We start from the raw sequence: 26,091 nt of genomic DNA on the forward strand, positions 1-26,091 counted from the left end.
TAGTTGGAAAGTTTTGTCAAATCAACAATATTTTTTTTTTCAGTGTACATACACACAGAGCTCTTAAATTTCGAATCAAAATACTATAGTAAGAAAACGTTAAAAAAAAAGAAGCATATATATATATATATATATATATATATATGTTGTATCTATGTGTAAATGCATATGTTGTATGTATAGTGTAAATGCATTTACTTATGTAACGGCAAACTGATAATGTCTGCATTTCGAGAGCTCTGTGTAGAAGGTAAATCGTAAACACGCGCAGCACGTAACGAGTAATGAGTGTCGTACTATGTAATGCCTAACGCTCTCGCCTCCTGCGAGCTGCAAAGTGCGTGGCTGACAGACGCGTTAACTCACGCGATCACGAAAGGAGGGAACACGCGTGTTAAGACAGATGTGCACGAGAGTTATATTCGGACCCGGCCCGACTACGTGGCGCGTGCACCGTCGCGTTTGTTTTAGCATAAAACCAACACCGGCACTTCCGGCTATTGAGCGATATTTCTCGGATCGGGAATTCTTAACGCGTGAGCGATTTCAGATCCGCTACAAAAACAACGCGTTAACATTTATTATATTCCATGAAATAGCGATATTTTATTTTTATTTCGTATCGCGGTCATGATATTTAATGCGCAGGTCTAATTTAATTTATATATGATTCACGAGAAATATAGTATTAATGATAAAAAGGTGACATTACGATCCTTTTTTTTTTTATTAAAAAAAAAGGATCGTAATATGTCATTTTTTTATCAACAAAAAATTTATTGATAAATCATAAACACCTATGCTCATCGATGTTTCTCCTTTTTGTTGCAGGTACGTAATATCGCAGACATTTTACGAAGATGATTGTCACACTTTGTAAGTCATAAATCTTTATACCGTAAACACTCAGAGTGTCTGTAGCCAAAGGCATTCTTCTTTAATTCGATTTCTATATCTCCGTAATAGAAAACTCTTCATTTTTTATTCAACATGGAGATAGTTAAAGAGCAATGCGATTGGTTAACGCCGTATGTGTGTAAAACATCCATTGCGATGGCCACGCGATAACGACAAGTCAAATTATAAAGTGGCGTGTCCGAAAATTTTTCCACGGCTTTTAAATGCTTCGTTAATCCCGAAATATCGCGTCCCGGTACAAACGGCGATACTTTTTCATTCTCATATGTGTAAATTGCGAAATGTGCATTAAAACAGGACGCGCACAATGTCGATCGGCTCATGATACCCTGCAAACGTGAACTTTATCATGAATTTTCAATATTTATGCCAGTCATCACGGCTACCGAGTAACTTTTTGCGCTTAATGACGATATGAATTTTTATGAAGGCGACATTTTCAAGCTTTGAATTGCATAAACGATCACTACGGCACGGCGCTTTTTACAATATTAAAAAAAGGGTGAACGTGCGGGGCAATGAGAAAACATATTGTCACATATTTTCCATGTTGTTTACGACTTACGAGCAAATATTTATGAATAAAAGATGCAGCGATACGCGATTTAACGCCGTGTCACGTACGATTAATGAAACGGTCACTTCTATAATTACTTCTAGGCAGCTCGGAGGATTTTTTAATGGTCTACATTTTTTTCTACACATACGTTTTCGAGCAAACACATTTCTAAATTTATCTTAGAGATCCGCGTGCGCCAGAGCGAGTTTTGATGTACAGATAGAATCTTCATGGTTTCTCGCAGAAAAATCATAAAAGAACGGAAATCACAGGCACATTCTCCCTTGCTTTTAACGCACATTTCCCCGTATTATCCCGCGTTACAAGATCAGTATCGCGAATTATAAACCGGTTCGCAGCACGCACACTCTAATCGCGCGCTCTCCGAGTAAACGCGGCTCAAAGATAGTCGAGCCGATTAATGTTGGCGGCTTCGTCCGTGTTAAACATCCAGACGTAATGATTTCACAGTCGAGCGATCAGTCGCGCTCGCAAGCTTGCGCGACGATCTCGCGCTACTGGCGGCGGCGGCGATGGGCGGCGTGGTATTGGTGTAGTCGTCGAACAGGGTGCTCTCTCGCACGCACCGTCGCCCCGTAATCGCGGTTAATTAACGACTCGGAACCAGTAACGAGGCCGCCGATTGCTAGCCGAGAGCAACGACCATGATTATTCTCGCCTCCGGGTCGCTTCCGGTTCGCCGATCATCGGCCCGATTGTCATCGGTGCCCTGAACTTCGGCCCCCTCTCCTTTTCGTTTTTTTTCCGTTTTTAATCGTCGTGCCCGTTTTTCGCCGGTTTTCCACGCTCTTTTTCCTACGTATCGCCGGCGGGGCGATTAACGTTGGCAAATTATCGGCGTTTTCTTTTTTTTTTTTTTATGGTGCGAACGGTAACGCGATCGATGACTTTCTCGGGAGGGATCGTGACGCTTTGAACTGGAACGCTCAATAGCGTTTGATAGTTAGAAGGATGGTCTATGTAGATCGCGCGCAAGTGACATTATTGCTCTACTTCTCATGGCGGAGGACAATGTTGATTGTTCTGATTGCGAAGTAACCGGCGTGTACTACACACGCTCGGCGTATACGTGGGGAGAAGGAATTGGAACGCGATATATTTGAAATACAGATTAATTGCGCGATCAGAATTGGCGAGAATTCTTGGCGGAAGTGGTTGGAATAATAATGAATAATAATAATAATAATGTTATCGGGGGCGGTCCTCCTGCAAAGCCCACTCTGGCACTCAGACCGGGTCCATTGTGCTTCCCCATTATCAGCTGCCCTAGCGGGGCCCCGCTTCTTTCCAGAAGCGGAGTAGATTCCCCACAGGCCGCTGTCTCACCTGGCTTGGTTCCAGAAAACCTGACCCCAGCAGGCGTATTCTTGGTCCGACCAATGCTGGGCAGTCCCCAAGAATGTGGAGGCTAGTTTCCTCCTCTTCACCACGCAACCTGCAGTCAGGCGTATCACTGTGACCCAATTTATGCAGGTGGTAGTTAAGGTCGCCATGGCCCGTGAGCAGTTGTGTCGCGAGCCTGGCGTCCCTCCTACCTAGAGATCTTATGCTCCTGACCAGGTCCCTGCTGGGGTACTCCCCCAACAGGTCCCTAGCCTGTCTGCATTTGCCCTCTGTTTCATTCTTCCAGTGTTCAAGATGCTGGTCCCGGAGCCAGCTCCTGATCCTCCCCCTGCCCAGACAGAAGGAGATCCCAACAGCCGGCTCAGGTCCCAACAGCCTTGTTTCGGTCGCCTCCTTAGCAAGCAGGTCCGCCATTTCGTTGCCCTTGATCCCCGAGTGCCCGAGGACCCATACTAGGCCAACATCATTATTCTTCGCCAACTCATCCAGTACGCACTTGCAATCCCAGACTAGTCGCGAGTTAATTCTTGGACCCTCAAGCGCCTTAAGCGCCGCCTGACTGTCCGAGCAAATTCGGATGCGCCTTCCCATCCTATCGGATTTTAATAGGTTCTGGGCACATCTCATGATGGCTAACACCTCCGCCTGGAAAACCGTAGCGTGTTCGCCAAGCGGAACGACGGTTCCTGCCCGGTCGCGCTGACAGTAAACACCAGCTCCAGAGCCCGTACTCGTTCTGGAGCCGTCCGTGAACCAGATGTTCCCGTCCCGAGGGATCGGTCCCTTAGAGCCGTTCCACTGTCAGCGCCCAGGGCAAGCTTACCCTGTACCTTCTTTCGAAGGTACGAATCACCGGCCTCCTATCCTGTCTCAATAATAATGGATAACGTTACCGAAAATATCAGATACGAAGTGTCACTTTGAAGCCCCTGACGCGCCGGAGGAGGAGAGAGAAAAAAAAGGATTATACGTAAAGCCGTACACCGAGGATCTCCGGGGATAATGGGCGCGAGCGGAAGTGCGACGCTTGAATTTGCCAGATGCGGGATAAATGCCGGGATTTCCTGCCGGAGTTTAGCGGATAAAATGTGTTTCCCGGGTGCGCGCGGCGACGACGAGTGATTAAGACCTCGCGATCCGTCCTCCCCCGCGTCCGTCGCGTCGACGCGGGAGGAGACGCGAGCGGAATCTCTCCCGAGCCCCCCTTCCTTCTCCCCACGAAAGGGAGGACGGTGGAAGCTTGAAAAGGATCGCGAGCGGCGCGTTTTTCTTCTTGCTCGCTTTAAGCGGCCGGGCCTGCTTTTCTTCTGCAGAAAATGCGGCTTTTAAATCTCGATCCGCGTCGTTTCTCCGTTGGAAGAGCAGCTGGTCTCTCTTTCTCTCTCTCTTTCTCTCTCTCTGTCTTTCGCGAAAAGAGTGGCTGAGGAAACGAATAAACAGCGAGGGTGCCAACGGCGACGTACAGAGGAGAGAAAGAATACGAGTAAGAGAGAGGAGGGGGGGTGGGGGTGTTGTAGGTATCTACCTCTCCGGCTGAAGGGACGGATAAGTCGAGGTCTCAGGCGGGATTCTTTATTAAAAATGTCTTTCAGAAACAGAGGGGGCGAAGGGAAAGGGGGGAGAAGGGTCCTCGAGGTGTAGGATAATGCGAGGGTGCGAGGGAGTCGGGAACAGAAGTTGAAATTCTTCCCGATCTGCCTCGTCTCCGGATTAATCTCGCAGAACGAGGCCCCTCCGGACCGTGCTCCTTTCCTCGCGTTCTTTTGCCCCTCGCTCCCTCCCTCGCCAACGGATCAGACATTATTAGAGAGTATTAGAGCCCTCTCGGCGTAATTATGTCCATCCCGCCCTTCTTTCTTATTCTTGCCGTAAAAGAATCGTGCGGACCACTTGGCGGTGGTCGCAGGTGCGATGCCGTTGAATATTTGAAACAATTGTTTATGCTAGATTACTGCTCTGTTTTCTTATTGATCTTTGAGTATTCATATCTAATTAGAAGCTCTAACGAATCTTTAAATAAAACCTCTACACGGAGAGAATTTTATCTTAAAATTTACCTCAAAATCTAATAATTATGTGGCCTCGAGGACTTTTATTATACTTTTTAGTAAAATTTTAGTAAAATTTTAGTAAATTTTACTAAAAGTGTAGTAAATTTTACTAAAAAGTATAGTAAAATTCCTCGGGGTCACACATTATCCCGCAAATTTGGAGGGTAAATTTTAGGAGAAAATTTTCTCCGTGTAAGAACAAGTGACATTCTCACAGAAAACAATTAATAACTCGCGCGGCTTCTACGCTTTTCTCGCATTTTACTCTGCGCTTCTCTTCGTTGCTTTTATTAATAAGAATACACTTTGGAGAATGGAATCTTCGAATCCGCGACATTTCCTTTCTAGCGGGACGACAACGTGACAAATTAGAGACTTAGCAGATACGAGAGCAGCAGCAGCAGCGAGTCGCTGGTCGAGCTTTCCCGTCGTTTCCGAACATCCTAAGGCTGATATGTACTTGACGCGAGAAGTTCCCGCGGCCGTTAATCTTCGCCCTCTGGAGGTTTATCGTGCGTTACTTGGAAGCCCGGAGTGAATTTTCCCGCGAGAGAGTAGCGTCGGGGGTGATAGGTGGGTCGGCGGGCGGTCTCTCTCGACGGTTTCTTTACCTTGCCTATCAAGCCGGTAGCGCGAAATGACTCGCGAGCGCGCACGAGAGCTCTTTTTAGCACGAGAGCAACGAGAGCTACGCGAACGTAGGCGAGACGCGAGCGAGAAACGGAGAGCTATCGTGCGAACGAAATTCACACGAGATACATTTCCCGACGAGAAGATTTCCGCTCGGAGATTACGCGACTGTCGTTACGCCGAACGTCTCTCGCGATAATCGGGAGATGCCGTGTTGCGGCGCAAAAGTTCGGCCGAATTGTTCGAGAGATCGTTCGAGAGAAAATATCGGACCTCCTCTCTCGTCAGCCTTCGTCGCGGCGACGACGTGTAACGGCAAAATACACTCGGCGAGCGTTTAAAACGGCACGTAGGTGTACACACAATCGCCCGACGATATCGATTGCCCGGTACTCGAGAGAGAAAAAGAGAGAAAGAGAGAGAGAGAGAGAGAGAGAGGGAGAGACGCGCTCGAGAGCCTTCGTTCCCCAGTCGACTTTTGTTATCGAAAGAGCAGTGCTTGGCCCCATATTTCTTTCACCGTGGCCTGCATCCATCCGCCCACATGTGTGTCGAGATAAGCACGAGCGCTGACGCGACGTCCTCGTCGTCCTCGTCGCTCGTCGTCGCGAGCGTGTATCTTTGTATGCGCGTAAATTGATGTCAATTCGAGTTCAAGCTTTCAGCCATGGCGAACGCTGCTCTCCTATATCGCTGACCGCGGTACGCTTTACATATTTATTGCGCGCTCGCGGCGCACACCTCATTATCATCGTATTTCCAGACGGTTCTTTGATAATTAATCAACTCGCGACACAGTCATTTTCATTTTGGGTTTTTTTTTTTTGAAATATTTATTCGCAACGCTCGACGTATTTTTATCTTTCCCCCCCGCGACGTGCGGCGTTCAAATTTGAATTAATTAAAAATCCCCACGGCAGAGAGACGTGTCGACAAGATTATTGCGATTTAAGTCACGCGAGAAATCCCCGGTGATAAATCTTTAGCTGGTTCGTTGCTCGCGTGCAGTTGCCCGTGCAAAATAAATACATTTCAAGATGCATTCCGTCTCCGGGGAGTACGAATTTATTCCCGCGAAATTTATAGCGCGGCATCGGTTAGCCCCGTCTTTCCACGGTGGGCCTTATCTCTTTTCTGTCTTTACAAATTCACGAATCGCCGGAAAAAGATATACTCCGCCCAGAACGGAATAATCTATCTTCAGCTTTACGGTCGTGGAGTCCTCGGCGGAGCTCTTCGAGTCAAGGGAACTCGGAGAGATCGGTCGGTGTTTGCGACCCGACCGACACACCGGATCGTTAATATTAATTAGCGTCGGTGACATCACGGGGACCACCTAAATATTTGATTACTCGAGATAGGTAGTGCATGAGAGAGAGAGGGAGGAAGAGAGAGAGAGAGAGAGAAAGAGAGAGGGAGAGCAAAACTTGCTCTTTGCCTTTTCCGGATCATTAGTCGCTGCTAATCACCCTTTAAATTCGTTTTGACGTCGGAAAATGACCTTTTTCGCTCGAGGTTGCCTTTAAATTAGGCGTGGGACAATGAGGTGCAAAATTTAAAAAAATGCGAAATTTTTACCTAGCTGTTTATCTGTGTCATTTTTATAATTTCATATTAAGCGCTCGCGAACGCAAATTATTCAACTTTCACATCCATTTTTACGTAAATGAATAGTTCTGATATTTCGACGCTCACAGAATGCGATAACGTTTAAAAAAAAAAGGTTTATCTTATTTGGATCTCATATATCCAAATATTCCAGCTGTGGATCAATTTATGCGCGCGCGTCTTTTTTCTCGTACTCGATGTCTTTGAGATGCGCATCGGAATATTCTTCAAAAAGGAGAAGGAAGGAAGTATCTGTCGGTAGTTTTCAAAATGCGGATGTCATGGCGGGGTTGTGCGGAGGAAATTGGAGGCTTCTCGGGAACATATTGCCCTCTCAATCCTCTCCAACTACCCCATATCCTCGCACCGGGTTCTCCTGCTGGAGGGGATATAGGATGAAAAGGAAGGAAAGCCAGAGGTTTGGCAAGGAGATCTGGCTGAGTTTAGACTAGTTTCGTAACCTCTGTATTATGCTATTTTCAGTAAAAAGAGGAAGAAGAGAAAAATTTTTACAATCTGGAACAAGTTTATCCAAGGGAAAATATACATATGTATAAATATGCGCTATTGCTTGAAATGGAACACTGGCTGACGTGATATTGCAATTTATCAATTTAATGTAAAATTACGGATATTATTTTAAAAAAAGGAAAATTATGACGTAAGGGATTCAATTATGAATCGAGTCCTAATTATAGGTTTAATTTGCAAAATTAAATATTTTATAGATATACATATATTAATAAAATTGCAGAAAGAGAAAACTTTTTAATTTTTTACATTATAATAAAATATCTCTATATCTATAAAACTTTCTCAGCTTTTATAGTCGATATTTAGGAAAAGAATTACACGATTTAACGAAAATTACTTTAACTTTAATTGACAACTATAATTGGAATAGTTACTTTATATTCTCTCTGACTGAGGAAACCAAAATAAGAGTTAACAGGTAATAATATAAAGTCCATTATGGGAGAGTATAAGAGTGTAAGAGCGGAGAAAATAGCAAATGAACGGAATCGAATCGACTTTTCTTAATTATACGTATTAAGCTCCGTCACGGAATTATTTAATCGAAACTTATTAAGATCGTTTTCGCGCGGAACGGATATCGGGCCACGGAATAAAGTAGGCGAGAAGAGGAGGAGGAGGAGGAAGAGGGGGGGGGGTAGAAAGAGGAGAACCGTTTAGCTGCTCGTAACTTGAAGGGTGAAAGCGTGTCGTCGGCACCGACGACGGACCAGAATTGCGCTATCGGAAAGGGGTATCGATCCCACTCGCTTCCGGCTCGCTCGCGTACGGAAATGAAACAGGTCGACACGCTCGTATTCGCCCCAGCACCCTCATACTCGCGACGCGCGCATCGACTCAATCGGGGTGAACTTTCGTAATGAAAGTTCTCGGGACTACATCCCCCGTGACGGCGAGGGGGGGAGGAAAAGGGGAGGAGAAGGGTGTCGATCCTCGGAAAATTCGCCGAAGGTTTGTTCTCCGAGTGCAAGGACTCGGAGAGAGAAATCTCGGATGGTGCAGGCGGTGGCGTTAATCGATCCCGAAATTGAATTTGTTTTAGTCGAAGTTAGTATTGGGCTCGTGGATACACACACACACACACACACGCACACACACACTCGATGTTTTGCGGGTGAAATTTGAATGGTCGATCCTTCAGTTTGTTCGTTGAATCCTCTTTCTCACGAAGAACTTACAGGGCAAGTTGTCCTTAGTACTTTCACATGCCTTTTTCTGTCTTTTGGACTCGTGGAATGGTCGTTCCAAAGTTAATAGCCGTGTTACTTGGGAAATAACTAATAAAGTACCTCCCAATTTACGTACTAATTAACTTTTATTAATTTTTGAACGACACGTGTGCACATATGTACGTTCATCGAAATTCTTCGACGACTTCTTAGTCCAGTGTTGGTATTCCGGCGAACTTTCCAGCGCAGTACGTTCTTTACGACAATCGACGGAGCAACGAGGAAGGCACGCGATCGTAAAATCGGCACTTCGCCGTGACAGAAGTGTGAAATCGGTCAACCGGTACCAACCGGTTCCCGGCTCCCTCGTCCGACAGAAAATTGCTAATGGTTTTCGCTCGAGCGGTCTGGAAAGGGCGGAACCAGCGGCGCTGCTCCGAGAAACGTTACTTGCTTCGAGAAAGAAAGAAAGAAAGAGAAAAAAAAAAGGAGAAAGAACGAGCACAGGGGAGAAGGAATAATGTCGTTTCCCGCCGTTTCCCCCTCCCCCCTCCTCCTCTCACCGCGTGCCTCCTTTATCTGGTAGCGCGCTCAGCTTTATCAGGGAACACTCCCTCTCCGTGGCGAAGCTCGCGTCGTAGAAAAAAAAGGGGAAAACTCCAGGGTGGAGGAGAGAAATTATCCTTCCCTTTCCGGTCGAAAAGGGACCATCAGCGACGGAGCAGCCGGGCAGAGAGTCCTTTCGCCGTACGTACTTTCGTCGTATTAAATTATGCCGAAGGCGGGCGGACTCCATTCTCCCCCGGATATCGTCGCGGTAACTTCCAATTTCGTTAAATGATCTCGCATTGTGCGAGATCGCTGCCGCAACTAATTGGCTCGCGTGACAGGATGCATTCTTTCAGGATTGCCGGTGAACGCAAATTTAACGCGTCTATAAATAAATTCGCGATGAATCGGCGAGCAAACAGGCGGCGAGTCTGCGACTTAGCGTTTCTCACTCGGTACTAACTTGGAAACTCTGAATTCTTCTTACCGTATGGCAAAAAATATCGTACGATGTTTTGTTGTTGAAATCCCTTGCACCTTATTAGATTTTGTGTATCTTTCACTCTCTCTCTCTCTCTCTTCTTGCATTAGATCGATTATTCGCATAGAAATTACATATAAGTATATAAATATATCGGCGCATTTCTTCACTGAGAGAAATATTTTTGTTAAATTAATAAGACCAGAAGCTACTGTAGCAAATGATTTACTGATGTGAGACAGCAAACAACTCTGTTGTGAAAACAAATAATTTGTTACGTTCGATTTGCTGTTATAGCCATTGAACTCTAAGCGAACAAATGTGATTTGTGTATCTCAGACAATATGTTTCTTAAAATAACAAATGATTTGCAACGGTAACTGTTTCCTCTTAGCTATCTCCCCTTTCGTTTTGGCAACAAAAAAGTTTCCTCTCGGTGTTAGTGGTTATTTGTGGATTTTATTCGCGTCATGTGTGCCGGCGGAAACGTCGATGCGAGAGCTGTCGACGGAAGGGGATTTCTCGGAAAGCGGTGCACGAACGCGTCGCGAACGAGATCGGAGCATAATAATTACGTAAAACAAGCGGGTGGGTTCTCTCTCTCTCTCTCTCTCTCTTTTTCTCCCTCTTGACCGCGATGAAAAATATATGTTAATGCACATAGTACCATAGTCCATAAACTGGCCTCTACGCTTTGGCGCCGCCTTCGCGAGCACGTCGACCTCGGTGGGAGGGGCAGGGGTGGCCACGGCAGTGCCATTCTAATAATGAGACGGAGCGGAAACGTCGCTCACGTTCGATTTGTTCGCGGCCGCGATACGTCGTCGTAGGGAAATGTGGTGGCGTGCGACGGAGTCGACTGAGATCGATGATTACGACACCGCGGCGGGCGCGCCGTTTCGTTTCGTTTCGCGAGTCGCGTGACGCCGCGCGCCTCGGCGAATCGAGCGGATGCGGATTTACACACAACGGAGGGGAAATCACCGATATTATCCCGCTATCCTTAATTCGCGGAACGAAAAGATCCGTCTCGGCTCTCTCGTCGAAACGAGCCATCGTCGATTAACGCGCGTTCGCCATATATCTCTCTCTCTCAACTGATCGATTATGTAACTCGTGAAACAGCGAGCGGATAAAAGCGGTACTTATGGTATTTCAATCGTCGCTTTTCCGGGAGTAATTATCGAATTATCTCCGCCAGGCAGAAATGTCTCTTTCGGACACGCAGAAGCGCCGGATGATCCGTCTCCATGAGAGCTGAACCGGGCAGCGCCATTGGAACTGTATAACCGGTTTCGATTTCTAAGACCGGAGTCTCAATCGATTCGTCTTTGTCTCGAGTCACGCGGACGCGCGCGCGCGCAAAAAAAAAGGGGGGAAAAAGCCAAACGGACGTCATTCGCGTATGTATGTATGCACGTACGTGCGCATACACGTATACGAACGCACGGACGATTTGATGCATCGTCAGCCCGCATTCGCGGGCTCCGAAATGCCGTTGTTCCCAGCGTTTAACAGTGGATTGACCGGCTACCGTTCTACCGTGCCGGGATTAAACCCCGGCCGTGTAAAACGATCGGGGTCCGATCCGATGTGTAAACACACGTGTAGATCCCGGCCTCGGGTACACGGTTAACGTCGGGGCATACGTGTCCGATGCGGTGCACGCGTGCAAGCGCATTCGCGCGCGCGTGTCACCTCACGACCACATTGCGCGTATCATCGACACTCGGCGATGTGAGCCGAGTGAGCAGCACCGGCAGCGGCTCTTAACTGTCGAGAGTAACGTAACGCCAGATTTTCCAATTGTGCAAGAGCCGTTCGGAATGCTGCCCGGTCTCTCGAAGAGAGACAGAGGAGAGAGAGGAAGGGAGGGAGAGACGATGATCCGCGAGCGCGTGTAAATATTGCTTTACAAAGCACGCATACGTTTCAAATTAAAACGGGGCGTACACGTAATAACCATTTATCCTTCTGAAATAGTAGCGCTTTTTATACACGAAAGTGTAAAATTCCTATCGCGCGGGTTTTTCCGCCCGAAATTATTCGTAGGTAATCAAATTAAACTAAATGAATTTCGTATACAACGGATATATACGCGCGCGCACCGAAACGCGAAATAAAATCGCGCGAATTTCGAGGCTTGCCCGATCGTGTTCGACCAGAAAAAGAAAGAGTGGGAGAGGGAGAGAGGGAGGGAGAGAGAGAGAGAGAGACGGAGGGAGGGATTGAGGGAAAGATAAACCGTATTTCGCTTCCGCGAGATTTTGACAGAAATAAAGCGTCGCGATGGGAATTTCTCGTAAATCCAAAATCTGTTTGGCTCACGGATCACTCGCGAACCTCGAGGGGGATTCGCGGACGGATTGCATGAATGGAGAACCTCTGGACTATACGGTCGCGGTTATCCCACACACACACACGCACGCGCGCGCGCGCGCGCGTACACGGCTCGGCCGCGCCTGTTCGTCCGCCCCCACGTGGACGTGGTGTTGCACGCACGCACGCACACACGGAAACCCGACGGCGGAAGCCCTCGAGGGCAGAGGAACGAGAACCATTCGCCGGGGATGGTCACAATCAGCTTGCTCATGCATCGCGCATTTGGCCCCTTGCTTCGATCCGCGTGTGTGGCTCTGTGAGAGAGCACACCCGCGTGCGCCCCGCGGGGAGAGACGGACCGAGTAATAATGCTCTCGCACATTAACCGGTCGCCGCGTTACGCCGCTCTCGCATACGGGCGACAGCTGCGTTAAAACAAGAGGAAGGAGAGGGAGGGGGGGGAGAAAAAAGAGAATGCAACATGTGGAATATCATCGCGGAGCGATTTCGGGGAAAGCGACTCGCGCGGAAACGTACACTATCCGCGCGCGTACAGCGTCAGCGTTGGCCGAAAGTGTTTACAGTGTGTGCAGGCGCAATCGATAATTATACGAGGGATGGAGCGTCGGTGGGGTGAGATGGCGAAACTTCCATTGAAATGGACAGACTTCATGCAGTTTGCCACGTGTTGCTGAAAATTGCCGGGTTCCACTCGGTTGCGCGGAGATGAGAGAGAGAGAGAGAGAGAGAGAGAGAGAGTCGAACGTATCGTTTTCGATGGGATATTGCGGGAGATGGATTCTTTTGTAATATACGTACGAGAGGGCCATATCGAACTCGGGCCTATTATTGCCACGCGACCACTTGTGTCAAGTGCGAGCGATAATGAACGAATTTTGCGCGCGGATCGTTACGGGCGTGTTCTTTGAAGCCGAGCGCTTGATCAATCGCTTATCGAGAGAGGCGCCGTGCCCATGACATTCCCCCCCCCCACCCCTCTTTCTCTCCGCGTCTCTCACCTTCCCTGTTTTTCTTCCCTCGCGAAATGAGTTTCGTCGCGAGATATATTGAATCACGCCGTTAAAAAGCCAGCATAATTATCGTCGCGTTAATGTCGTGGAAAAACCGCGCGGGGCTTAGAAGGCGCGCACTTTATCCGCGGTGGTGGCGAGAGAAAATAAAAAGAAATTGCAAACGAGAAGCCGCGCGGCGAGGAAGGAGAAGAGAGGAGGAAAAGGAAGTTGCCGGCGCTCCGTCGTTGTAAGGTAGCCCCCCAACTATTCCCGCCGCAAAGAGAGCGCGGCGGAATGAAATAACGGTCCGGATGGTCGCGCGAAATGGAATGAAAATTCGCGCGGAAACGGAGGAGCGAGAACGCGAAAAATTAAACTCGGTCTCCCCCCTCCCTTTCCCTCCGCCCCCGGTCCCGTCCGCGTTCCCCTCGTCGCTCTTTCCATCAGTTTTCCTTTCCGACTACTCCACCACGGCGCCGACCGCGGCTTTTTGTCCCGTCCGGATGCAGAGAGAGAGCGAGAGAGAGAGAGAGTGAGAAAGAGAGGGAGGGAGAGAGGGAGAGAGAGCGAAAGAGGAAAGAGAAAGCCGATCTGTGTTTGCAAGCCGAATGTGATTGAAATCAAAACGCCGCGCCACGCCGCCGCGCCCGCGGCAGGAAAATCGGAAAAACGGCCGATCCTCAAATCAACTATGTACGCGGCGTCGTCGCCGCAGTGTATCGGCGTATTGTTTTGCTTCCCGTTCGCTCGTCTCTCTTGCGCTCGGTTAACCGGCGACCGGTTGCGCTCGCGGTCGAACGAACGCGGTGGAAAAAGGGATCCGCGGCAAAAGCCAGACCTTCCCCGCGATCTGTAATTTCCTCCTCAATTCCATCGGTCAGCTTCTTCTTTAATCATCTATTCTATTCTATTCTATCAATTTTGGGAAACTGGCTCGCATCTCGAGAAACTCCGGAGCTTTCTGAAACATCGTTCACCGCCGTTAATTAACGGCTCTGAGGAATTTTCACGCGGAGTTTTCCTTTTTTTTTTTGTCGCACATTTTCAGCGCGATTTTCTCTCAAGAAGGAAGGGAGGAGGGGTGGGTGGCGAGCCGCAATTTGTCAACGTGACGGTTTTTCTCGCCGATAAACCTGGCCGTAAAGGGCAAGTGGGGTCCGCGGCGGTGAATTTAGCGGCGGACAAACGCACGAGGCGGGTAGAAGAAGATTGCGAGCTATTAGACGCCGCGTGGGTATACATTGTTTCGCGCGCGCGCGCGTCTCGACCGGTTGCGGCAATCACGGCGTCGTTAGGCGATCTGCAATTATTTTCGCGGCGTGTTATTATCGTGTTCAAGGATGGAAAGGGTGCCCCCGGGCTCCCGCGCCGCGTCGACGCGGCGCGAGGTATGCCTGCCCACCTGTCTTCCCTTGCTCTCTTGGCCGACCGCCTTCCGACTTCGCCGGCGTTAATTACGAGGCCGATAAAGCCGCGCCGCGCATAAAACTTTATCGCCCTGTTAATGCTCTCGAGCGTTTATTCCCATTTCCCCGGTAATCCCGCGGTAATCGAGGAGCGCGGCGGCGGCCCCGTAAACGCGAGTCTCCCGCGACATCGAAGGGGAAGAGAATTTACGCCTCGATCTCTCACTTTCTCGTCCTCTCTTCTCCGAACGGTCATTGGAGCTGCCGCTTGGAATCCGGAGCGATATGTTTCCGCGATTACCCAACATTTCTCCCGTGCAAATTTTGCTCCTTTGTTAATCAAAGTACAAAAGTAACTCGCATATAAAACCTTCAGTTACGTATACTTCATCTCGCGATCGAGAATTAACATTCCGTTGCCGTTCCTCTCTGCCCTTCGCGACGCCGAGGGTGTTTGATTCACGGGGACGTGTCTCGGGGGGGGGGGGGATATCGGATATATATATCAGCGCAGCACCGTGGAGCTCGTCGAGGGCTCCAACAGGTACACGGCGCGGTCCCTCGGGACGCCGCGTACCGCAGCGAGCGTTATAGGGACCAACCCTTTTAGCGATTTTCTCACCCCCGTTGTACATGCTCTCGGTGCCGCCGCGTCGACCAGGGGTGCGCGCACACGCACCCGTGAATCACTCTCCCCCCAAGTCACGAGCGCGGAAACACGTGAGGCCTCCTCTCCTGCCTCGCCAGGAGGGCGATAGGGAGGGAAGGGAGAGACGGAGTCGATAGAAGGGTGCTCGAGAACCGTCGCCGCTGTCGGGCGTCGGCAATTAGCGCGCCCCGACGCAAATCGCCCCCTAATCCGAAGCTTATTTTCTTCGCGCGCCATTGAGCCGCCATTGGGTCGGCCAGAGAGTTCCCACTGCACGACCGCTCGCGAAAAGGAGCAGACACTAAGCGAACGTTACTCCGTTAACTCGCAGAAATTGTCGACTTTGAAGGTTGCCTATTTTTCTCTCTCGAAATTTTTCGTACGCGCAGAAACTCGCGGACAAACGACGGCGAGGAACTCGAGGGTGAGCGTCGCCCACGTATCTATCTCCGGAATGCATGGCTAAGTTTGTTTAGATAAATTTTCTATTTCCAGAAGCTTTCTCCTTTTCATCGATAACCAATATTGCCCCGAGAATTTTCTATTTCGAAAGACGTGCGTATGACTAAGCTTGATTAAATAGTCAGAGCTTTTCCGTTTCTGAAGGGCTTCTTTTTCGATAAGTAATATCGTCTTGAAAATTTGCAGAAGGGATATTTCAGCGTCATTTTGGGGCCTTGAACGGGGGGGGCATCGAGACTGGCAGCGAGACAGTTCCCTGAAAAAGCTCGCGATACCCAACAAAGTTTAAGTACAATTAATGAAGATAGTAATAGTATTAAATAATTGCGAGACTCTTTGGTCTGAAAAGTGAGAAATAAATTCTTTTTCAAATAATTGCTTTCGTGAATCCTAAACAAATACGCGAGTGAACGAAGAAATTCTTGTTATCGAAGAGAATCGATATCTTCGACGCCAAAAATAGAAAGGCGGGGCATCCATAATTTATTGCCGTCGAAAAATAATGTATACGAATGCTTAAAAAGACTCGGTCAACGTATAGAAATCGACCGGGGTGTCCGGACTGTCCCTTCTCCCATGGGCATCCGTATCCTTAACTGTTCGGCCGCCGCGTATTAAAGGGTTAAACGCCCGGCGTGTATTCTCGCGCACGTTCACGTTCGCGTTCACGCTCACGTTCGCGGCTCGTACGCGCGTGCAAAGGCACAGACGACGGGGAATATTTTCCATGGCGTGCGCATTCGTTATTCGACCGGTCGATGCCGGGTAATTGAATACGCGGCTTTTATACGCGGCCGGAGGGCGGTGTGTGCGCGGGGCTCATGTACAGAGCGGCGGGAAGGGATGGTTGATTCTCTCTTTCTCTCTCTCTCTCTCTCTCTCTCTCTCTCTCTCTCTCTCTCTCTCTCTCTTCCTCTCTCTTTCTCTTTCTGTGTGACGGGACAAAGGGAGGGTGGCGGAAGCGAGGTACGGGGTGAGTTTAGCACACGGCTCCAAGCCCGAAACACGTAGGATGGCGGGTAAGCGAGAAGGGTGGAATCGGCGGCGAGGAGGAGGGGTGTAGTGACTGCGGGGGGCTGAGAGAGAGAGAGAGAGAGAGAGAGAGAGAGACGGCTGGGAGGGATGGCTCGCTCGGCGTGTTCCGCTGTTCCGGGGTTTTATAGCGGCGGTCGGAATTAATGAGGGACCGTGTTTTCACGGCGACCGAGTGGCGGTGCAGATTTCATTTTACTATTTACCCCGGGGAATTTATTTGGCAACGAGCGGCGGGCAGAGTGCGGTACTACCGGTGGTTGTTGCCGGGGGACGGGGGAGGTGGTGGGATACCATGGTGCGCGACACGATGCCGCGTTTGACTGGCAATTGCAATGATTATCCTGCCGGCGATCATCCCAATTAGCGCGAATCTTTTTTCTTTTTTGGGGCTTCCCCGATAATTCGTGTAAATGACAGATACTAAATTCTAATGGAAAAATCAATTTTTGAAAAAACCTCTGGTTGTTTTCTTTTTTCACAGAGCTCGCTTTTTATTAATTCTCTTTGTGAATCCCGCCACATATTCCTCGGGTAAATGTATTTTTGGTCTATCCTTCAAAAAAATATCATCAGGTCAGAAATCAAATAGTGCAAACAGGACTCTATGACGCTTGGAAGTCGTTCCGTCTAAATAGCCCTTTAGTCGCTTCCCCCTTTTCATCCACTCTTCCCGCTCTCATCCCTCACCCTTGCCGGTAGCGACCGTGGGGGTCGTCGCTACGATCCCACCAGTGCCAGCGAGCAAAACGTTATTAAATCGCGGATTCGCGTCACGTTTCACGATCTAACGAATTAATATGGAAATTCCAAAGCACCTTACGAACGAACGAACGAACGAACGAACGAACGAACGGCGTCGACGTGAAATCCCGGACACAGACACTCCCGGGAGCAACGGGGGATAGCAAAAGAGATCGTATCGCATTGGCGTCGACATTCCGACTCCACCCTGGTTTCCCCGATTTATTATTTTTTTTTTTTATTCAAGTTCCAGGTTTCTCTTATCAGACGCATATGGACGCGTATTATTTAATATCACGAAGAGAATTGAAATATAAGATAACCACATGAAACATAAGATAATTATGTGATATACATACGTTCGGAGTCGATGCTTACCCAGAGCAGAGACGTCAATCGAGGGGTTCGAAACGAGAGTATACGCACAGTAGGCTATAATTTGCAAGCAGAGTCTACTTGGAATACGAAGTATTGTAGTTAAACGTAAAAATTACAGGCCTACCCGTCTCTACGAACATCAATTGACGGGAGCCTATCACGTGTTCGCTAGCCCACGGCGAGGATTTATGATGTAATTGCGACTTTTCGGCGGCCGAGGTTTGAATCGCTCGTTCTCTCTCTCTCTCTCTCTCTCTCTCTCTCTCTCTCTCTCTCTCTCTTTCTCGGGGAAGAAGAGCCGTACAAACGGCGGTGAAATTCTACGCCCATGATTACGGGACTAAAATGAAACGTATATTTGGGGTTAGGGCGGATCAGGGGTTGGAGCCTGGCGGGCCCCGGAGTCGTTTATATGGTGATTCAATGGGGGTGCTTGGCAAAATGTCAAGGGACTCGTAAGGGCGGCCTCGGGTTTCGGCGCGTTTCAGCCACCACCACCGCCGCCGCCGCCCTTGCCTTAGTGGTTATTCGCGCAAAAATTTCACGTTTGCACCGTTTCGTGCGTTCCGCGAATGCCGGGGAACGAATTTTTCGTGATAACACCGACGAGAACTTTCCCGAGAAATTCTCCTCAAAGTGGGATTTATCGGTCATGCGATACCAAAAAAGAAGGAAAGAACACGCGAGACAAGAGACGCGAAAACACACCCACGCGCCGAAGGTGTTTTATAAAGGTGCACTCGTATTGACATGTGCGTCGCGCGCTGTTGATTATTCGATTTGCAGCAGAAGTGGTAATATCGTGTAATGATTGTTTCCGCCGTGCGTTTCAATTATCGTGCACGTCGTTTCCTCGCGCGCATATATTAAATACATATAAAATGGCGGGTAAATATTTGACGCGGTAATCGTTCCGCCTTTCAATGCGCATTAGAGGTTTAACGCTAATCAGTCGAAGCTTTCTATCGTTCGCCGCGGCATTGTGCTCCTGACGTTAATTGATGCGGCGCGCGCGCGCGCGCGATAACGGGAGCGCATGCCGCGCGAGTAATTTAACGCCGAGATGCCTTTCGACCTTGATAACAGCCGAACCGATGAATCGACTGGCCATTCGTGCCGCGCGTACGACAGATGTTCGTCCGACCGCGGACGATCGGCGGTGGCCTTTGTCAAGGCTGCAGTGTGCACGCTCATCGTTACGCAACGGAAAATATCGGCGAGCACTCGGAGAGTGGTGGGTGGGCTCTGAATTCTGACGGTCGATTGTTGCCGCGCGCGTACAAAAGCGTTCGTCATCGGAGGAACGAGAGCAGCGGATGCGAAAACGGTGAAAAGGTCGCCGCCGGCCATCAAGGCGAAAAGGCAAAATCGATAGGAAAAGTCGTATCGATTTTTTTGAGAGAAGAGCCCTTAACTCTCGATACATCGGAGGGGGGGGGGGGGAGGACATGCGCTTAAAAAACGCTCGACCAGAGATTCGCGCTCCGCAAGGACGGAACTTAAAGGGGCTCCGAGCAAATTAATTCGTCTCGAGATGAATGCGAATGCAAACGAACGCAAGCGAGAAACCCCTATCTCGCTGTCCGCCGTCCGCGTCGTCGGCGGAATTTCAAATCGCGGTTTAATCGCCGCGAGATTAACAGTTGCGCGCGTTAAAGAGGCGCGGAGATGAAGACGCGCGCGGCGTACAATCACAGCCCGCTAAAAAGGGACGGATCATCCTCCCCCTCGGGCTTCCCCCTTCCCCCTCCCCCGCGTCCTGTATCTCGTTCGGCCGCAAATCGATTGGAAACGGTCCGCGAATACAAATCGCCCGGCACATATAATCCGCTTTCCTCGCGAACCGCAATTTGTCTTCCCCGGCCCTTTCGCCGTTTTCTGTTAGACGCTGCCCTCTTGCCGAGCCGGTCCTTCTCTCCCCTTCGGCTAATCCGCCGCCCCGGTTCTTCCGGGATCGATTTTTCACGCGAGGCCCCCCCGACTTCCGTGCGACCGAGGGTGCTCCGTACCGGAGAAAGAGAGAGAGAGAGAGAGAAAGGAAAACCGAGAGAGGGATAGAGGGTTATGCGAAGAGTCAGGAGATTAAATAGGAAAAGGTCAACCACACGATCTGACACGAAGGGCGGCCACGGCTGTTACATCGTTCTCTACTGGTCCTTCACCTTCCGTGCTTTTTCACTCTAGTGAACAAATCCCCGTGTATGCTTCTTGCTCTTTGCTTTCGTTTTTTTTTTTTTTTTAGTGTAAATCTTTAATAATAATTTCCTGGTTTTATTATTCGATACAATTCACGGAGCAATACTGGTAAACAAATTTTACTTTCTGCACACGAGCCTACCTTGTTTCTCCCCTTTTTTTTTGTCTGGCTAATAAGCATCATTTTTTACACATGTTGTATAACGCTCACGTTCCTCGGGGAATATGCCAAGAACGAAACAAATTTTCTCTCTTTTTTTTTTTTTGCTCTCTGCCACTCGCGTTCGCTTCCACCGGAGGGCACGCGAGAGGGAGTACTGCTAGCATCGACCAGGACGCCCCTCTCCCTACATCCGCGATTCTCTTCCCCCAAGGGTGTTCTCGACTGGTTATCGAACGTCGACACGACAACCGTCGAGTTACGGAATCACGTGAGACACTCGACCTGGAGCCTCATCGAATTATCGGGGATTTCGCCTGCCCTTTTGCAGCAAAACTTGCACCCGCGATGTCCCGCTCCCCCCCCTAACGAATGTGTCGGACAGCAGTTGTCGCCCACGTGTGCGTAACCGGACATTTTTCCCCCGGACGAATAAAAAAACCGGGCACAACTATTTTTATTCCGTGCCGCCACATCTTTATAAGTGAATTATTACTAGTGATTCATTATATCGTAATTCAGTTAAATGCAAATTTTGCGACGCAAATGCATGTCCGATATCTCGATTTTCTTTTTCGACGATTTCGATAATATTTGCCAATTGTTCATTTATGTGTGTGGGATTAAGAATAGACTATTTCCATTTGTTATAAATTATAATTTTGCATCTCCAAATAATTTTTCGTCTGAAAGAAAGGAAAAAAAAACAGATTAAAATAAGAGGAATTTTTTAATCAAATACACACATCTTACGCAATTTAATATAGAATTTATTGATTTATAATGTTATTACGTTGCGACACCACGCGTTCTCGCAAAAGCGGCAGAAAGTCGTCACCGGACCCTAATGACATTTTTCGCTAACCGATATCGGTCACCGTGTGCGTACGCGCTGCGTAGGATCGATACCTTTCCGGTTTTGTCCGGTAAACTGGTAGCATCGTCGCCGGAAATTTAATATCGTCAACGACAACCCCGGCGTCTCGTCGGTCGGCGCGCATCGTATCGTATCGCGACGCTCGACGACAGGGGTGGTTAAAGGGAAAACTTTGCCCGGCAGAGAGGCATTTCCCTCGACTCTTCTTTTTTTTTTTCCCCCCAGCGTTTTAATATCGAGGGGCTGCCTCTCTCGCGCTCGCGACGCTCCCCGGCCCCCACGGAGGAGGCCTTCTTGCTCTTCACCCTTACACGCCGCCATGTTTTCCAACCACCCCATGTTCACGGCGCAGATGTGCGCCTCGGAAAAGATCGCCGGTGCCGCCGCCCCTCTCGTGTCGAATTTCTCCTGAAACTTATCTTAATTTTACCTTGCAATTACGGCTGGTGTAAGGTTGCGCGAAACGTGTCGCTACTCCTCGCGATTTTCTTCGAAACTCCCGAAGAATTTTAATTTTAATGCAGCACTCCCTTTACCCCTACATATATATGCTAATACGCGGAGATCAACGTACGGCTCTATTCATCGTTAATTATTATTCCACGTGCTTGTGAAATATTTAAATATCCTTGCAAGACAAGCGCGTTTTTCCCGAATGGGAATTTCGCTTTGTTTGTTTGTTTTTCTTTCTTTCTCCGCCTTCGTCTCAATTGCATACCGCAGAACTAACATAATTTCTCAAAACGGGATTACATTGCATATCGATTTCTTCTCGTCGATATTTCTTGTGTATACAGCCCTCGGCGATTACCTCGTCTTACAGACCAATAAAAAGCAAACGTACGTGATTAACATTTCATAACGTGTACACGTGTGCCAACGGGAACTAAGTATAACGACAGAAAGTGACTTTTATACCGCGGGGAGAGGGCGAGGGGAGGACTCGCGCATATAGCAGCCGGCGAGCACTGAGTGCACGTCGCGAGTAAATTCGCTCGACGATTTGCCGTTAAAAATAATGTTAACTTTCGCCTCGGTGGCACGCGATTTCGCCGCAGCCGGCTATTATCGACCGCGTTATTTTTACCCTGAAAGCTCTAAGCCAGCCGCCACGACTCGCGTTAAGATTTCATGGACGACACTCTCCGTTAACGTACGTAGAGTGCGGGCGCGGTGGCGCGGGGAGGACCGTGAAAATTTATTTCGACAGCTTCCGAGGTGACGAACACGGTCGGCGGAACAAATTGAGGAAGAGGCAGCAGACGGTTGTTGTTTTCGATACGAGCGATATTTCTCCGCGAGGATCCTCGTGATTTAAGCATGAATTAATCCTTTGGCTGCATCTCGGCTGAAAAAAGCGAAAAGAAAAAGAATTTTTTATATCAGTGGATTATTATTGTATTTTTTTATTTTCTACACACACACATACACACACACACACACAAAACGAGAGGAAAAATACTGAAATATATAAAAGTTACTATAGTAGCTAAAGGATTAAAATAATTTACTCTCTCTAGTGTTTTTTTATTTATTTATAATTGCGGATTATCTTGTATACCTATATTCCACCACGTGAGACTTCATAAGTCACGACTTACCGTCTCCCGTTGTCGGACGACGACGCCGCTCCTTCTTTCTCGCTTTCCTCCCCCCCATCCACCTCTACTCTCCTCTTTGTTCGCGTTTCCTTCTCTTCCGGTCCTTCTCGGGCGTCCCCTTTCACGCGTCGCTTGCCACCGAATCTCAGTGAGCAATTCCGACCCCGGGCACGATCTCCGTCAATGTTTTACTGCGCATACCGGAAGCGACCCCGGGGAGAGTCGGCGCGGAGAGATCCCCCCTTCCCCTCCCTCTCTCTCGCTCGGTTTGAGTCATGTCTTATGCATAAAAGTCTCATGCATAAGACGGCGACGACGGCCGCGTGGTGATAGCGCTGTGTAGCGGTAGTACTCAATGTATACCGCCCCTGATGCTTTACACGGGGTGCCGCCGCCCGGGGGTATCGGGCTACAACGGTATTACGATGGCTCGCGCGAAATAGTCACATTGTTTACCAAATACCGACCGGCGGGCGTGTCGGAAAAGTGTCGGAAAAGATGCTTCACGGATTTTACGACGCGTCAGCTATCCTCTCGGCTGAGATTGAGGTCTCTCTCTCTCGTCCTCTGTCTCTTTCTTTTTTTCTCACCGCACGGTATTCGATGACAAAGTCGAAGCACGAGCGAACGCGAAATTTTGCAAAATAAACATCCGTGTTTTGTAAATTCTTATTTCTATCTTTCTATGCGCGACGGAAACGAACGTCGCTAATATACACGTTAAAAGTTTAAAAGTCGCTGTATTAATGACGGAAGAGGACTTCCCGATTCTCGCGGCCGGAATCAGAATTGAATCGCTTAATTGAACCGTAAGACTAATTTGCAATTCGTTAGACTCGTCGCGATTATGGCCGACGACGCGGGGCGATTGGAATTTATCGAACGCGGGGGCGGTCATGAATAAGCGTCGACGGGCCGCATCAGGTACTTGCATCAGGCGCTTTAAATAATTCATGCCACGCGCGCGCACGAGAGGCATCAGGTCATACATACATGCGCTCTCTCTCTCTCTCCTCGCGGTCCAGCATTTCCGCCGCGACGTATCCGCTCTCTCGCGCGCGACGCCCGGCGTCGCGGCGCCCCGGCTCTCGTCGGGGATTTATGCGCCCGCCGTCGGAACGATACCCCGTTTATCGTGACGCGAAAATCGATTGAACGTTCATCCCCTCGCGCGAACGAATGGGGAGAGGAAAGAGAGAAAGAGAGAGAGAGAGAGAAGGAAAGAAGAGGGACGAGATTCTGCAGGATAGTCGGAATTTTACCCTCGCAGATGGTGACGACTACGGTTCTCCCTTCCTCCATTACCGCCCCCTTCTGCCTCCTTCCGCCCTGACGTCCTCCCGTTATGTTTCGCGCCTGCCAGCCGCGTCGATGGTCTTGTCAACCTTGCGGAAATCGCTATCCACCTGTTGTCCGTCCGTCTCTCCGGCTCTTTATATCCGCGAATGCCAAGCTTGGATATTTCCCGTCGCGACTTCATTTTACGCTTTTAACATAATTAAACGTGGAATAACTCGGAAATTCGGACCTGGCTCACTAATTAAAAGTCACGATAATCAGCAATGTATTTAAATGTGATAAGCAGCGTTTTCCATATCTGAAAACTTGTACGAAAAAATTTTGATTCTTAAAATTGCCATTTCCAAAATATTGGACCCGCGATTGCAATGGTGAGTTTAGTAAAAAAAAACAAAGCAATAGCTTTGGTTTATTTTGAAATTTTATAAGTATTTGACAGCGCTGTTACAAATGTATTATATTTATTATTTATTTTATTGAATATCCTATGTTTAAAAATTGGTTTAACGTAGAATTTCAATGGACACAAAAAAAAAAACAAGACGGGACGCTTTGAAACGAATAATACATTTGTAGTGTTGTTATCAAATACTTATAAAATTACATAATATTTAATTGCGTTCTACGAATCAATATATTATCGGCAATATATATATATATCTTTTCGAGCCTGTCGAACATTTAATTTCGCGTCGTTGCGTGGTTTATACAAACGCCATGTATCCTCCATGATAGATCGACCTGCTGCTTTGCCTCGGCGCTCGTAATGAACCTTTTATTATCGCGACCGATCCGTGACTCTATAAACGATATAAAATAATGATCGTTTTGCTCTTCCCTTTTCCGCGAAACGGACAATTATCCCTTTGTGCGCTCGGCATCCTCGATTAATATCTGTCACACGAACGAAAATGATAATTACTTTATCGGTAATATTAAATTGCGGCGTACCCCTTCTTGAATATTTCCGGCGTTAATGTGGCACGCATAAAGGATTTCCTTTGATCCTGCGCGCCACATTAAGCGCGAGATATTTTGTCCACGGTATAATATTTTATGCGCTTTCGTCCGCGTCGCGATTTACCTAAACAAATTCGCGTACCGCGTCGAAAAATACAAAATGGCGAAACTCCCGCGATTGCAATGGTGAGACGCGCGTTGAGCGACTCCCGCTTTCAACGAGGTCGTTTTATTATCTGTGTGTCCCGGCGAGAGCCAACCGAGTCGACTACTTAGCGCGGCGTCGCGTCGCCGTCGCCGTCATCGTCGTCGTCGTCGTCGTCGTCGTCGTCGGCGGCTCGTTAACATCACTCCCGTACGCGCGACCCGGGAATTCGTGTCCCTAAGCAGTTCGCGAAACTTCCTGACGACGAACACGTCGTGTTCGAGGCTTTGCCGAGTCTTATCGCGCGAGCCCCGGCTACGCCCCAGCTACATGCCGAGCTGGCTGCCGCCTCCCCTTCGCTGTAATCCGGGACCCTCGCGCACGTAATGGCCCATGGTAAACGCGAATCGCAATAACTTCATCGTGACCGACGGCGACGCGGCGAGGTGTCGGCGGGCGACACACGCGAGATGACGCGATATTATTTTTTCGTTCTCGCGCCCGCGCTCACGTAAAGCCAACGGATACGGACGAAACGAAGCTCGAACGAAACGCGAGTGGAACGGCTTACACTCCCTAAGTATCCGCGAGCAAAGGTACACAATGAACGGAATAAGGTACACGGGGAGCGGGGGAAACGAAGAACGGTTCAATATGCTGAATGAGGAACGCTTTGTGTGTTTTTCTTGTTCAACATATCGAACTGTTCTCCCACTGCCCTGAGCTCTTCATTGTGTATTAAGCTTAAACCACACGTGCATTCGTTCAGGTAAATCGTCCGCTGGCTTGCCCGTCTGGTCTGAATTGATACGCTCTGAATATTTTCGTTGATTATGTTTATTTAGGGTGTTTACCATCGGGAAAAACCTTGCAGTTTTCTTGGAAATTATTTTTATCCTTAAAAATCATAGAATTTATCGGTACACAGAAACATTTCTAGGAAGCTCTATTTTTATTAACTTGAATTCTTTTTCCGACAATTT

At 48.6% G+C, this 26,091-nt stretch overlaps 1 protein-coding gene and 1 long non-coding RNA gene across 2 annotated transcripts in view; both read left to right on the forward strand.

The window, feature by feature from the left end:
- LOC118647140 overlaps nt 1-24,541 on the forward strand; it is a 65,434-nt gene extending 40,893 nt beyond the window's left edge. The window contains exon 2 of the long non-coding RNA XR_004964455.1: nt 832-24,541. This is a non-coding gene — a long non-coding RNA (uncharacterized LOC118647140). The remainder of the gene's footprint in view (nt 1-831) is intronic.
- The window catches only part of LOC105836801, a 96,886-nt gene that overhangs the window by 53,884 nt on the left and 16,911 nt on the right, over nt 1-26,091 (forward strand). The gene's annotated exons all lie outside the window — the stretch shown is intronic.

Source organism: Monomorium pharaonis, chromosome 8, assembly GCF_013373865.1.
Source record: "Monomorium pharaonis isolate MP-MQ-018 chromosome 8, ASM1337386v2, whole genome shotgun sequence".
In the NCBI taxonomy this organism is placed as follows: Eukaryota; Metazoa; Arthropoda; class Insecta; order Hymenoptera; family Formicidae; genus Monomorium; species Monomorium pharaonis.